Source organism: Zingiber officinale, chromosome 1A (assembly GCF_018446385.1).
Source record: "Zingiber officinale cultivar Zhangliang chromosome 1A, Zo_v1.1, whole genome shotgun sequence".
Taxonomy (NCBI): Eukaryota; Viridiplantae; Streptophyta; class Magnoliopsida; order Zingiberales; family Zingiberaceae; genus Zingiber; species Zingiber officinale.
Window position 1 is genome coordinate 82,284,726 of NC_055987.1, and position 13,759 is coordinate 82,298,484.

Below are 13,759 nucleotides of genomic sequence, written 5' to 3' on the forward strand. Positions count from 1 at the left end.
GTCGTTGGGTTGCAATGGTGGCATGCAAGATAGTCGCAGTAGAGGATTGCAGTAATGGTGAGCGAAGGTGTGACCCGCAACCGTTTCATGACTTATTCTCTAGCTAAGATCATAGTGGCGGTCAGGTGTGGACTGGAATGCTCACAGTAGTGGCGTGGCGTAGTTGCTCGTCGTGACGGTTAGTCGAGGCGACAGTTGTGTTTTGGCTCTTATAAATTCCCATGGTGGCATGATGCGCTAGGAAGACTGCAAGTAGTCACATTGGGAGGGGCACATGGCTCGTGGTCGGAAGCGTGGTGTTGTGGTGGGTGGCGATGTGGTGGACATGACATAAGAGAGGTGCGGCGGCAACGAGGCATGCTTGTTCGGGGAAGAGGAAGGATGCGGCGCCGGCGCGGCGCCGGCAATAGGCGGCAACGTGCATGCACGAGGAGGGAGACGCCCCCGAAGGTTGTAATCGAAACTTAGGTTTCAGATTAAAGCTTAGATCAATTAACTTAATCAACTTCCACTTTAAATAGGTATTCTAAACAGACTTTTCTTTTACCCCTCTTATCCCTAAACAAATCTAAAATGACTCGTATAAAATTCATAAAAATTCTAGTAAATTCTGAAAATTTATATACACTTATTTCCTGATAAATTATCTACTAAAATATATTTATTTTTCTTAAAATAATTTAATTATGTCAAATTATAATTATTTTAAATCTTTATCTATATTGTTTTGGTATATTACAAGTAGGGTTCACCAAATGGCAATTCCCTACTAGGGTTACATAGAAAAGGGCATGCAGACCTCCTAAATCCTAAACTATCATACAAAAGAGTGGGTGAAAATGTAAAGTCCTTACCACCTACTCTGGTGGAGTATGTCAAGTCATCAATTTTAACTAGGTTATAAAATTAGGCACATAAGTCTAAGTTTACTGGATGACTACAGTAAACTAATTTATCTAACTGATAATTGTCTATGACTTCTATAATAAGGGCACATTATCAGATAAAGAATGATCAACTTAGAAATCTAGATTTTAATGTAATATATGAATGCTCTAGAAAATCTAGCCTAAGCCGCTCAGTAGGAAATCTGGCATAGGTAGAGGGGGCACTGCTCGAATTGGGCTGAGACAGAATAATGTTCAGTAGATTCCTAAATATATATATATATATATATATATAACAACAAATATAACAACAATAACTAGATAGATTGAGTCAGAGGGTACCTAGGAGGCAAAGTTGAGATTCTGGAGGGAAAAAATGGAGAAAAAAGGGATGAAAAGTCGGCTGGAAGGCACCTTGATGTGAAGAAATGAGAACAGAGAGCAAACCTCTGTTCACTGTAAAAATTTGAGTTGAAGGCGCCTTCCATGTGTTATGGAGGGAGCCTTCAAGTGCATTAAAGGCACCTTTAGTTGGTTGGGCAGAAATTTTCCTGCCCTTCTAAGGCCGCATTCGATTGAATCAGAGGTGTCTTCGACCAATTTTCTTTCTTTAAATGTTTAGTTTAATTTTATTTTAAGTTTTAATTTTAATTTAATTTGATTTTAGTTTTTAGATTACTTTAAATTTAAGTTAAGTTAAAATTTAAAACCTAACTTAAAACTTAAACTTAAAATAAAAATAAATTTTTTTAACTTAACTTAAAATTTCTTTGTCTTCATACAAAATACCCTTTCCTAGTGTGCCTCTTATATATCAAATAATGCGAGTCACAACATCCCAATGTTCCTTGCATGGAGAGTTGAGAAATTGACTTACTACACTTACTGCAAACGAAATATTCGGACGAGTAATAGTAATTGTCTGTACTATTTAGGATTTGGAAGAGGCTCCCCCTGATTTGGCAGGAGCTTGACATTAGGATCCATGGGGTTTCCGACTGTCTTTGAGTTTAACGAATCCCATTTCTTCTAGAATATCCATTGCATACTTCCTTTGGGATATGATGATCCCATCTTTCGACTGTGCTACTTCTATTCCTAGGAAATATTTGAGTTTGTCGAGATCCTTTGTATGAAAATGTTTGAAAAGATGCTATTTCACCTGTAAAATTCTGAGATGATCACTACCTGTGACGATAATATCATCCACATAAACCACTAAGTAAATACAACTAGTAGATGAGTGGCGATTAAAGACAAAATGGTCAGCCTCGCTTCGAGTCATGCCAAACTATAGAATTACAACACTAAATCTACCGAACCATGCTCTGGGTGACTGCTTAAGGTCATATTAAGATTTCTGCAGGTAACATACAAGACCAGAAGACTCCTCCTAAGCAACTAAACATGGAGGTTGCTTCATGTAGACTTCCTCGAGCAGATTACCATGTAAGAATACATTTTTGATGTCCAACTGATAAAGAGACCAATATCAAATCGCACCAATGGAAAGGAATAGGCGCACAGAAGACATCTTGGCAACAAGAGAAAAAGTGTCCCTATAATCTAATCCGAAGATCTGAGTATAGCTTTTAGCGACGAGGTGGGCCTTAAGCTGGTCAACCGTGCCATCTTGACCAACTTTCACCGTATACACCTATCGACAACCCACAACTGACTTCTCAGGTGGTAGAGGAACGAGGTCCCAAGTCCCACTACACTACAAGACACACATTTCATCGAGCATAGCCTGTTTTCATCTCGGATGGGCAAAGGCATCACATGAAGTCTTCAAAAGAGAAATGGATGGCAAGGAAGAAAGACAAAAATAGTAGGAAGGAGAAAGACGATGATAACTCAAAGAAACATAATAAGGAGAAGGATTACAAGTGGAACACATACCTTTCCGAAGTGTAATGGGAATATTATACTCAGGAGATGGGACCGAAGGGAGAGGCGAATGATGCAACTCCAAAGATGTGTCCATGGCAGTGTCAGTGATAGGTGGCGACAAAGCAAGACGAGGGTGACGCTGATAAACCTGTAAAGGAGGAGATGGTGCTAGAGGCAATAGAGACTCCCCCGAAGGATAAAAGATAGTTACTGGTGCAGGTGGAGAAGGAGAACACTCGGATGGAGATGCATGAGACCCAAAAAAGGGAACTGAATCAAAGAACATGACATCAGCAGAGATAAAATACTGACGGAGAGTAGAGGAATAACACTTATACCCTTTCTGAGACCGGGGGTACCAAGGAATACACACTTATGAGATCGGGGAGAGAGTTTGTCAATGCTAGGATCAAAAGCATAAGCAAAACATGTAGAACCAAAGACCCTAGGTGGTAAAGGATGAAGAGTCTGATAAGGATAAAGTACTCGATGAGATATTTTACCCTGAAGAGTTGAGGAAGGCATGCGATTGATAAGATAACACGCAGTAAGTATGACGTCACCCCAAAACTAATGAGGAATGTGAGAGTGGAGAAGAAGAGTCCAGGTGGTCTCGAGGAGATGACAATTCTTACATTCTACAAACCTATTTTGTTGAGGGGTATGAGGGTAAGACGTGCGATCCAGCACACCATGGCATGTCAAGAAGGTACGAAATTGAGTAGATAAATACTCACGTGCATTATCACTTTGCAAAATTTGAATAGAAATACCAAACTGAGTTTTGATTTCATGAAAAAAGATTGGAAAATAGAAAACAACTTTGAACGATCCTTCATCAGATACAACCAAGTACAATGGAAAAAATCATCTATAAAAGTAACAAAATATCGTGACCCCACTGTAGAAGAAATATGACTCGAACCCCAAGCATCAGAATGAACCAAAGTAAAAGGGGGCGTAGCCGGAGCGAGGAGAAAAAGAACTATGAATATGCTTTCCTAACTGACACGATTCACAAGAAAAATACTCTAAATGACAAAGACTAGGATGTAATTGTCTCAACTTATCCAAACTTGGATGTCCCAACTGAGCATGAATAAGAAGCGGAGATGTCACCGTTGAACCAACAAGAGAGGGCTGGTGAAGTTGATATAGGCCATGAGACACATCCGAAGCCAATCATCCTCCCCATACTCTCTGGTCTTGTAAGGAAACAGAAGTTGTAGTAAAAGAGATGACACAATCAAAGGACCGAGTAAGTTGACTTATTGATAATAAATTAAAGGGAGCACTGGACCATAAAGAACATTTTGGATAGAAAGAGACGGAGAATGATGAACAATACCAACACCCTGGGACTGAGTTTGGGAACCATTGGACATGAAGACAAAGAGTAAATAACCGGAAGTAGAGAGAGAATAAAAAAGGAATTTATTGATATAATCCGTGGCTCTAGAGTCAAGAACCCAAGGACCCGAAGAGTGAGATATGTCAGCAAAGGAATTACCAACGTATACGGTGGCAGTAGTGGAATTTGAAGCCTGACGATTGATAACGATGTCTGTCACACTTGTAAATCAAATTAACAATGTATTATATTCACTGAACCCCTTAACGACACATTAACGTTGTAATAACGAGCCCAGGATCGAACCTCGAGGAACTACGGTAGGATGTAATCTAGGATTGTCATTTATTCCTATTTTTGGGGTTTTGACATATAAATGGGGGTTTGAACTTGAATTTAAATCTAATAAAAGAAAAACACAGCAAATAAGAAATTAATCTAATGCATAAATGAAACCCTAACTATGTGCCCATAATCAAATCACAACGCATTGTCACCCTACGTGTGATTAAACCATCAACACACTTAAACTAAATATGAAATAACGAGACATAATTGAATTCTAACCTAAAGCAGAATTTAAACCCTAATTGAAAACTTAACAACTAACTAAGCATCAAACAAGAATTAAACTAAATGTATCAATGAAATTATAACTACCAAACATGAATTAAACTTCAACCAAACAAAGAAATGCTAAATTGCAATGATAAGAACTTAACAAACATAAAAGGAATCTGTTCTAAGATAATAAAAACAGTAACAAAACTAAATAAACCCTAACCGATCCAACTCACAACCAATCTCACCAAACTTCACACTCTTGCCGTCACACAAGAGTGCCAAAGTCGAGACCACCCAACTTTGGACCTCAGTGGAGCATCTCAGTGGCGTATCAGTTCAAGGAATGCTCAAGAACACCGACGGACCACCCCCGGCATGCTGGAAACAACCCAAAACCCCAAGAATGGCCAAAATCTGAAATCTGGTCTCTGGATCTGATGGAAGCTGTGGGATGCGGATGGACGTCGGATGGAGTTCAGCAACGCTGGAGGACCACCGCCGAACGCTTCTGATGAGAATCGGAGCTTGGATTTGGAGGCCCACCTCCAAATCTGAGGTGAAACAGGGAGATGCCGCGAGCCAAATTCCACCGGAGAGAACACCCTCCAATGGCTCCAGAAGATCGGGATGATGCCGCCGAGAAGCTCTCCACCGAGATTGAAGCTTGGGAGATTGAAAGGAGAAGGAAAGGTGGTCGGAATCCAGAAAAATCACCGCAGGATGAAGTTGCTGTGCGCTGTGGAGTCGACAACGAAGCTGCGTACTGTAGCTTCTCATTTAAATCAGATCTGGATCTGGAATGGACGGTTGAGATGAATCCGGGCTAAATCAATGGTGAAAAGTCATCCAAAATCTGATCCGAAGGTACTGATGTTGATCTAGGGTCTGGATCTACCCTCCCTTAGGTCGGATCTATCATATCATCACTGGATGGTCCAGATCGGCCCAGTATTCATTGAACGGCCCAGATTAATTCATCTTAATCAATGGCTAGATGAACTCAGATCTGGATCAAAACTTCTGGATCTTCATCAATGGCTCAGATCTGCTCCCCATTAAGTTGAATCGACCAGATCTTCAACGGATGATCCAGATCTGTCCTATTCTTGATAAACGGCCCATAATACTTCAAAGCTTGATCTTCTTGTTTGAACTCCGATTTGAGCCCAATTTCGGTCCAAATAGATCCAAATTCAAGATCCTTTGATGCCTACAAAATAAGAATCAAATATTAGCATCAAATAACACAAAAATATAATAATTTGTAATTACGTCCAAAATAGATACAATGCACAAAATATGATGTAACCATGATTTAAGCCTATAAAATCAACATCAAACCATGTATATATGAATCAAAATAATGCAATGAAATCATGGTTATCAAATCCCCCACACTTAATCTTGAACGTCCCGTGCAAGTAAAGAAAACTAAAAATTCATCTCCACAAAAATTCCCTAGCAATATCTAAAAGGTAGTAAAAGGAATTTAACTAAGACCATCTAAAGATCACAAACAATCATGAATATAATCCAAACAATAATCAGTAGGTATGGTAGTTTCAATCCAATTGAAAAATTAAGCAAGTTGCACTCTCACAAGGGATTTACCTATTCTAACTCTCACACTTAAACATGTGTATAAGTGGAGCTCACTCAATGTCACTCACAACATTTCACTACCACAAGCTTGCTTATTTTCTAATTCTCCACCACTATAAAACATAGCATACATGAATCAAAAGAAATTTATCAACAAGAATTGAAATGGAAGCAAAAAGAACAATAGAAGTGAATGAAATAGACAAAAGAAAAGGCATCAATGAAGAGAATGAGAGTATGGAAGGAATTTACTTGATGAGTTGACCCATTTGATGTAAAAAGAAATGAATACCATTTGTTTTTATCAATACTAAAGACCAAGCCAAACTCTTCTTCAATTTGATGGCAAACCGAAATTCTTGATACTCTATCTCCACTCTTGATACTCTTTGTTTTTCTATTTTTTTTTTCTATTTTTCCCACTTCAATTCTGCTTTAATTCTTCAATTTCATCACTTGCAAACTCAAATAATCTCAACTCAATTAATGAAGAAGAATTCCCTCCCCCACACTTAAACTATTGTCCGTCTCGGACAATGGAACACATCATGCTCTCCAAAGACTTGATATTCTTCTAACCACTTTTTCATTTGCATTCTGCAGATTCTTTTTGATCCTCTATTCTGTTTCTGTGGTTTTCATTCAAATTCAAATTCATTTCCAGAATAAGCCAATTCCATCAATGAACCAACTAACCAAATCAGAAATCAAATTCCCAGTATCACTTTCAGAAACAGCAAAACCTTCTAACAATTCTGCCATTCAAACTGTTTAATTTGAATATATGATGTGCTGCTATTTCTGTAATCTGCAACAAAGATTCCAGTAACAGGGTATCACAGCTGGATTGCCTCTGACATAGCTCTTGTAAAAACCACTTCTGGAATCGCAGCACATAAATCTTAGAATTCAAATACAGCAACAAAAACTGCTAGATAAATTCTGCTGGCCCAGTTTAAGTATTGATTTAAACCTTCTAACAAGTGATTCTACAGCTTTTAGTCATGAAGAATTTCTGATATTGTTTTCATCAACCCTTGTAATAAGAATTTCTGGAATCTCTTTCAACAACAATGTTGCAACAGGAAACGAAATCATTTAGCAGAATTCTCCAGTTCGCTATCTCTGAAATTCTCTACAATATATTCTGATCTTGCCATTTGTGTCATCACAACACAGAACTTGATTTGAGTTTCACATTGGTTTTAAGGTTGTTCCAAAATTTTGATACTCCATTGATACAAAATAATTTCAACTTCCTTGTTTCTGCTTTCTGTGTTCTACAGATTTTTATTACTGAACTTAAGTTCAGAATTCACAATTCTAGGTGATCTCAATTCAAATCATAGAAGGTTTAACATGGAATAAGGAGCATTTCTTAACAGAATTCCACATGAAATTCGATTGATCAGAAAAATGCAAAGACTTGGATCATAACATTCAATCTCTGTACAAGGGGTATGTGGTTGTTGTCTCAGTCTTTCCTCCTTCAGAATGGCTTCAGGCTCTACATAGTCTTGGAAATAATGAAAAAGGCAAAGGTAAAGGACTAGCAACATGTTTAAAAATAAAAGGGGCCAACGATATGGAGATTGGTACAAAACTAGCACACACAAATCAAACATTTCCAACTCCTAATCTGTTAACAGATTGCAGTAATCGGCTTCTAAATTCTGAACTTGATCTGCAGTAAGACTTCTTTACTGCAATGGCACAAAACTCCAGCTTGAACTTTATAAAAATTCCCATAACTTAAACTGACTTCTAATTTTTCAAGGAGCTGTGAACTGTGTTGTCTCTGTGTACAGATTTCTATGACACTTCCTTGAAATTCGCTATTGCACACACCATTGCTACTAATTCCAGGAAACTTCAGTTCAGGAGTTTCAGTTCCAGAATTAATATGAACACCTACAACAGTCTTTATCACAGAAATCAGCAACAATCAGTAGTACAGCTGGAATATCAAATCCAGCTCAGTGAACTCTTCCATTTCCCAGCAGAATTCTGCCCTTTGTTCATTCTGTCCCTGCAGCTAGCATTCAGTTTCAGGAACCTCCTTGAAACTTCAAAGTTTTGCACTCAAGAAACGAGAAAGAGGAAAAACATCAATTAACAATCAAAGACCAACAACTCACAAATCTGTTTCAAAATGCATTGCTGGATTATGAAATCTGTAACTCAATTCTTGGTTTCAGAATTAGGAATTCAAAGAAATCCTAGCTGGATTCATGAAATCTTGAGTTTGAAAAAAAAACAGCAGAAGCGCAATTAAGAGAACAACAGAATGACATTACTGAAACTGATGAGGAACAAAATGAATTCAATTCCCTACTAGTGCAGTGCTAAATAAATCTCAAAAATTTCTTCAATTGGATAATTTAGAATCAACTTTCAAAATTCCAGAACTAATATCTACAGTTTCCAGCAGGTCGGGATCTAATTCCAGAATTCCAACTCAAAAGAAGTATAGTGCTTAAAGGATTTCCAGTTTGATTCATCAAGAATTCAACCTCCTTTGTATATTCCTTCACTGCTGCATATTCAGTATTCTTTATTTCTGCACAGATCAGATGGTCCAACACTCTATCTCTTCAAATTCTCAATTCACAAAACCCTTGCATTTGAAGATTTTAGTTGACTGACTTCCCAACCACTTCTGCAAACAAAATTGAAGCTCAACAAGTTCCAGAATTTTAGAAATCAGATTTAAAGTTTCAGGTTCTACAGCTTAAAGAATTACTAAAGTGCCATGACTCATTTCTTTTACATGTATACTAATTCCACTATAGCTTCATCACAATTCATTTCCCACATTGGCACAGAAATGTGCATTTACTGATTCTGTAGAATTCTACAGTTCCAGGTTGCTACTTCTCTGTAAATTTTTATCTTTTCAGCAAACATACTCTTTTATCTTAATTATTCCATTTCAGATATGCAGTTGTTTTCCTTGAATTGAGTATCACTTCACAACCCAATCAACCATCACTATTTCCTTTTATTTCTCTAATTCAAACAAAGGCAACCTTTCAAGTACTATCAAGTGTCTTGCCATTTCAAACTTTCAGTGATTGAAATGAATCTTTGTCTTTCTTTCTTTCTGATCTTCTCTGAATTCCCAGCAACAGAATCTCGATTCAGAATGTTTATTTCTCAAATTATTTTAAAAAACATGAGCCAAGCTTCATAGTAGAAATCAAGTCCAATAAAATTGGCACACAATAGTCAAAATTGATACTTCAATTTCAAAATCTTCTCTGCAGTTTCCAACTTGCAGTAAACATTTCCCTTGTTTTCCTACTGCAGGTATTTGATATCCTGAATTGCAACATTATTTATCCTCCCATAGAGCATTCTTTGAATTGACACAAAATAGGAACATTCTTTCTCAATTTTTGTTCTTGCAAATCTGACAAAACTTCCCAATTCAGTATTATATTTTGAAATCAGCTTCAATTCAAAGCAATGCTGATGAGACCAATTTTTTTTCTTCATCGGCCTTTAACATGTGAACTGCTGTGACAAATTCCAGCAGTATCTCTGAAATCAGCAACACTTCCTTCTTCCATTAAATTTGCTTATACTTAGTTCCAGATTTTTTTTTATTCTACAAATGGTACACAATTCCAGCAATTCAACATCTTGTTCCTACATCAATCCTTGCTCAGGTTGGTTTCAGCAATCCTGTAAAATAATTCAACTTCTTGAATTCTACACTGCAGTTTCCAAAATTCCAGGGTTTCAGATTTCTGCCAAGTTCATAAAATTAAGTCTGCAATTTCTTTCAACATTCCCTTTGTTTAGCACGCCATATGACTTCACTATGCATCAAATATAATCTCTATCTCAGTACACTTTTGTTGAATTTTAACAATTTCATCTTGTTTCAGCTTCATAATATCAATTAGAAAACCTACTAGAATTTCAGAACTCTAGCAACTTGATACTATCAAAATCTGTCCAGCAAGTTTGCGAAGAAATAGAAAAGAAACAACAACAACAATTGCTTTTGGAAATACAAGAGTTGCAATTAATTCCCAAGGACTTTAAGAGCTAGTGATGAAAAATTTGCACACACTTGATACCATATGTGATATTGAATCTGTTTCCAGCTTCCTTGTCTCGCTGTCTTAAGTTCCAATTGCTGCCCTTTCCTTCAACTTTTCAGAATAATTGACGCTATACTCAAGTGCTTCATTAGCAGAATTACTCCTACCAATTAAATTCCGAATTCTAGTCCATTTAAATCAAATTTCAATAGCTACAAAAACTCCCTTCTCAAACTTATGCAAATCAGAATTCCAGGGCTTATCAAAGATTCACACTTCCGACTCAGTATTTTTGTTATCTGGAATTCACTTTACTGATTTTTGTTATCTGCTGCTACAGATTTCGGTTACAGAAGTTGTAAGTCAATGAAAAACTTTTAATACTGCTATAGCATGTATTATATGATGAAACTCCAAAGCATACTATAACCAAACATTTAGCATTTGGTTATCAAACTCCTCAATAGCAGTAAAGCCAAACAAATATAGAATATCAGTTCTGTTTAGGCAAAAAAATCAAATCAGATAATTCCTAGTTCCAGCATTTCTGCATTAACTATTTCTTATGATCTTCTATTCTGTTTCGGTGGTGTTCTTCAGTTACAAGCTTCTCATAATGCAGCAGAAAACTCTCCATTTCTGAACATTACAGCTCCTATCAGATCTCCAATAACTCTGATAAGGTTTCAGACATTTGGACAAAGAAATCAACTTCACAAAATTCTGTTTCAGTGCTATTACTGCTGTAACTTCAGGTTTAGAAATACGATTCTTGAATTTGTAGAAGTTGTTCCACCAGACGCTTGTAAAATTAATCACAGCTCCAAAACCAGCAATTCAAAGCTATTTCTGCAACTCACAGATTTAGACTTTAAAATTTCTGTAGGTTATTCCAATTCCAGAGTTTTAAATGTCTCATTGATTAGCTGCATAACTCTTCATCCAGATAACTTCATTCCCAAAAACTTGACTCTAAAAACAACCCCTTGAACATAAAATCCAACAACAGAATTGTAAAACCAAGTTCTGCAATTCAGAATTGCATTTTCAATTTTACAGATATGAAGGAATTAAGGATTTGAATTCGCTGGATAAAGTTTCATAATCTGTAAATTCAGGTAGATGCAGCTGGCAAATCCCAGAAATCAGCAGCTTGTACATTCTGGATCAGGTAATAGATTTAAAGAAATTGCAGACTCTTCACAAGCGGCTGAGTTCAGTTTCAGAATTCTAATTTCCAGTTTATGCTCTCAATACTTTTCCAAATCAATCAATGAGGTTCCAATCCAATTTGTAGCTGCACAAGGATCTAAAGTATCCATCATCAGTTTCGACAAATCTGAATTCTAGATTCTAGATTTCAATCTTCACTTCTTGTATCAGAATTCCAGTGATTCTTATATATCATCTGCCTCTCAACAGATTCAAAAAGTCTACTTCAGGGCTAACTCTAGTTTTAGACGGAGACAGCCAAGCTCTCAACAGAAGTTAGCTACCAAATTACAGAGTCACTAACTCTGGATTTTTAAGGAATCCAGTTTCAGTTTACCTCTCTTGAGCTCTTCTTCTCTGATGAGCATCTTGATCATTCCTCTTCAATTCCTCTAGCTCTTTCTAGATAAAGTTTCAAGATCTGTAAGTTAATGTAATTTCAGTGTGTAACATGGAGTTTTCAGCTTCACAAAGAATTGTATTTAGCATAGAATCCATACAAAGTTGAGTTTTAATTCCTGCTCTTCAAAATCAGCAAATAAGCTTGGCACACACAAACAGCAAGTTGCAGGAAACCCATATCTGCAGATTTCACAAAACTGCAGCCATTTCAGCAATTTACAGCTTATTGCAAAAACAGAATCAGTTCAAAACCCAAACTGCAGAATTGTATCACTTTCCAACAGATTTCAGCATCTTGTTTCTGAAACTTTGTATTTTGCTGAATTGATGTCTTAAACAACTGACACTCTATTTCAAATCAATTGAGAATTGCATTTCTATTGCATTTATAGAACACTAATTAAACTCCAGTAGCAATTTGGAATTGAAGTTCAGTTTCCAGCTTCAGAAATCTGGCTTTTAAAGCTCCATTGAATTTAAATTCTAGTTCCGAAACTTATGAAATGAATCTAATTCTGACATAGCTCCCTAGTTACTACTATCAACAACCCTTTTGCAAGAACTTAACGCAACACTTGCAAATTTTGTATTTCAGAGATTATAAATCATTTCATTGGCACATTGATTCCAATTCAATTTCTGGTTCTGTAATTGAGTTTCAAATTCCAGCTTCTGCACTTTCTTTAGCTTTTCATTCCTGAACAGCATGAATGTTCTGATTTGAGCATGTTTCTACAGATTAAACATCATTCTGTTGTACACAAATTCCAGCTACCAAAAATTCCAGCAGATAATTCATAAATTTTCAAAATGGTTGAAGTTTCCACAAAACTGCAAATTTCACAAAGCTACTGCCGTCTTGTAATTCCATTCATACATAACCACGAATTCAGATCCTTGATCTAATTCAATGAAATCATCACTTTTGCACTTTTCCATTCAAACTACAAATAAAATTTTTTCAGAATTCAGACTTTTCTCAACCCCAGTATCAAAATTTGGTGTCTAAAACTCAGCTTCTCAGAATCAATTTAGAATATGGAATTTTCAGGTTCAAAATATTGGAACATAACCAACTGAGAATGATGAGGTTGTCAATCAATACATAATTATAACAGCAAATTTCAATTTCTAGACTGAGTTTCAGAACTTGCTTCCAGGAATTGCAGGTTCTGCTTAAATAGCTTGGGTGAATTCTTGATTACAATCAGCTGCTCAAAACTCGATTGGCAGCAACCTCTGAAAATACAGTAAATTAAAGGACTTAAGTTCAGCTGTTTCTTGAAACCAGAAATTTTAATTAGTAACTTGGGTTCCATTTCCTGATTTGTTTCAAAATCTATCTTGCTTCAATTTCTTTGTTCATGACTATCATCATTTGAATACTCTTTAAGACGTAATGATAGAAGAAAAGAAAATTCAGCTCGAAATTGAATTCCTGCTAACTATAATTTCAGTCTTGATACAGCTTCTACATTCTTGTCAATTTCTGTCTTCTGTTATTGCTCCAGTCTCTCCAATAGCTCACCAATGACAACCATTCCTCTGATTTCCCAATTCCAGCAGATGTGTAGTATGAAAATTTCAGCTCAAACAGTGGTCTCAACTGATCAAAACTAGAATCTAAACGTGCAGATTTCTTTGCATTGACTGCACTTCCTTGAAATTAGAATACAAACTCCACTTGCAGCTGCACACTTCCCTCTTGTAGACTTTCAATAGGCTTGCACATCTCCTGTAATTTTTTTCTTTTCACTGCTGCACACTTCAAATTCCAGCCACTCTGCCACTCTTCA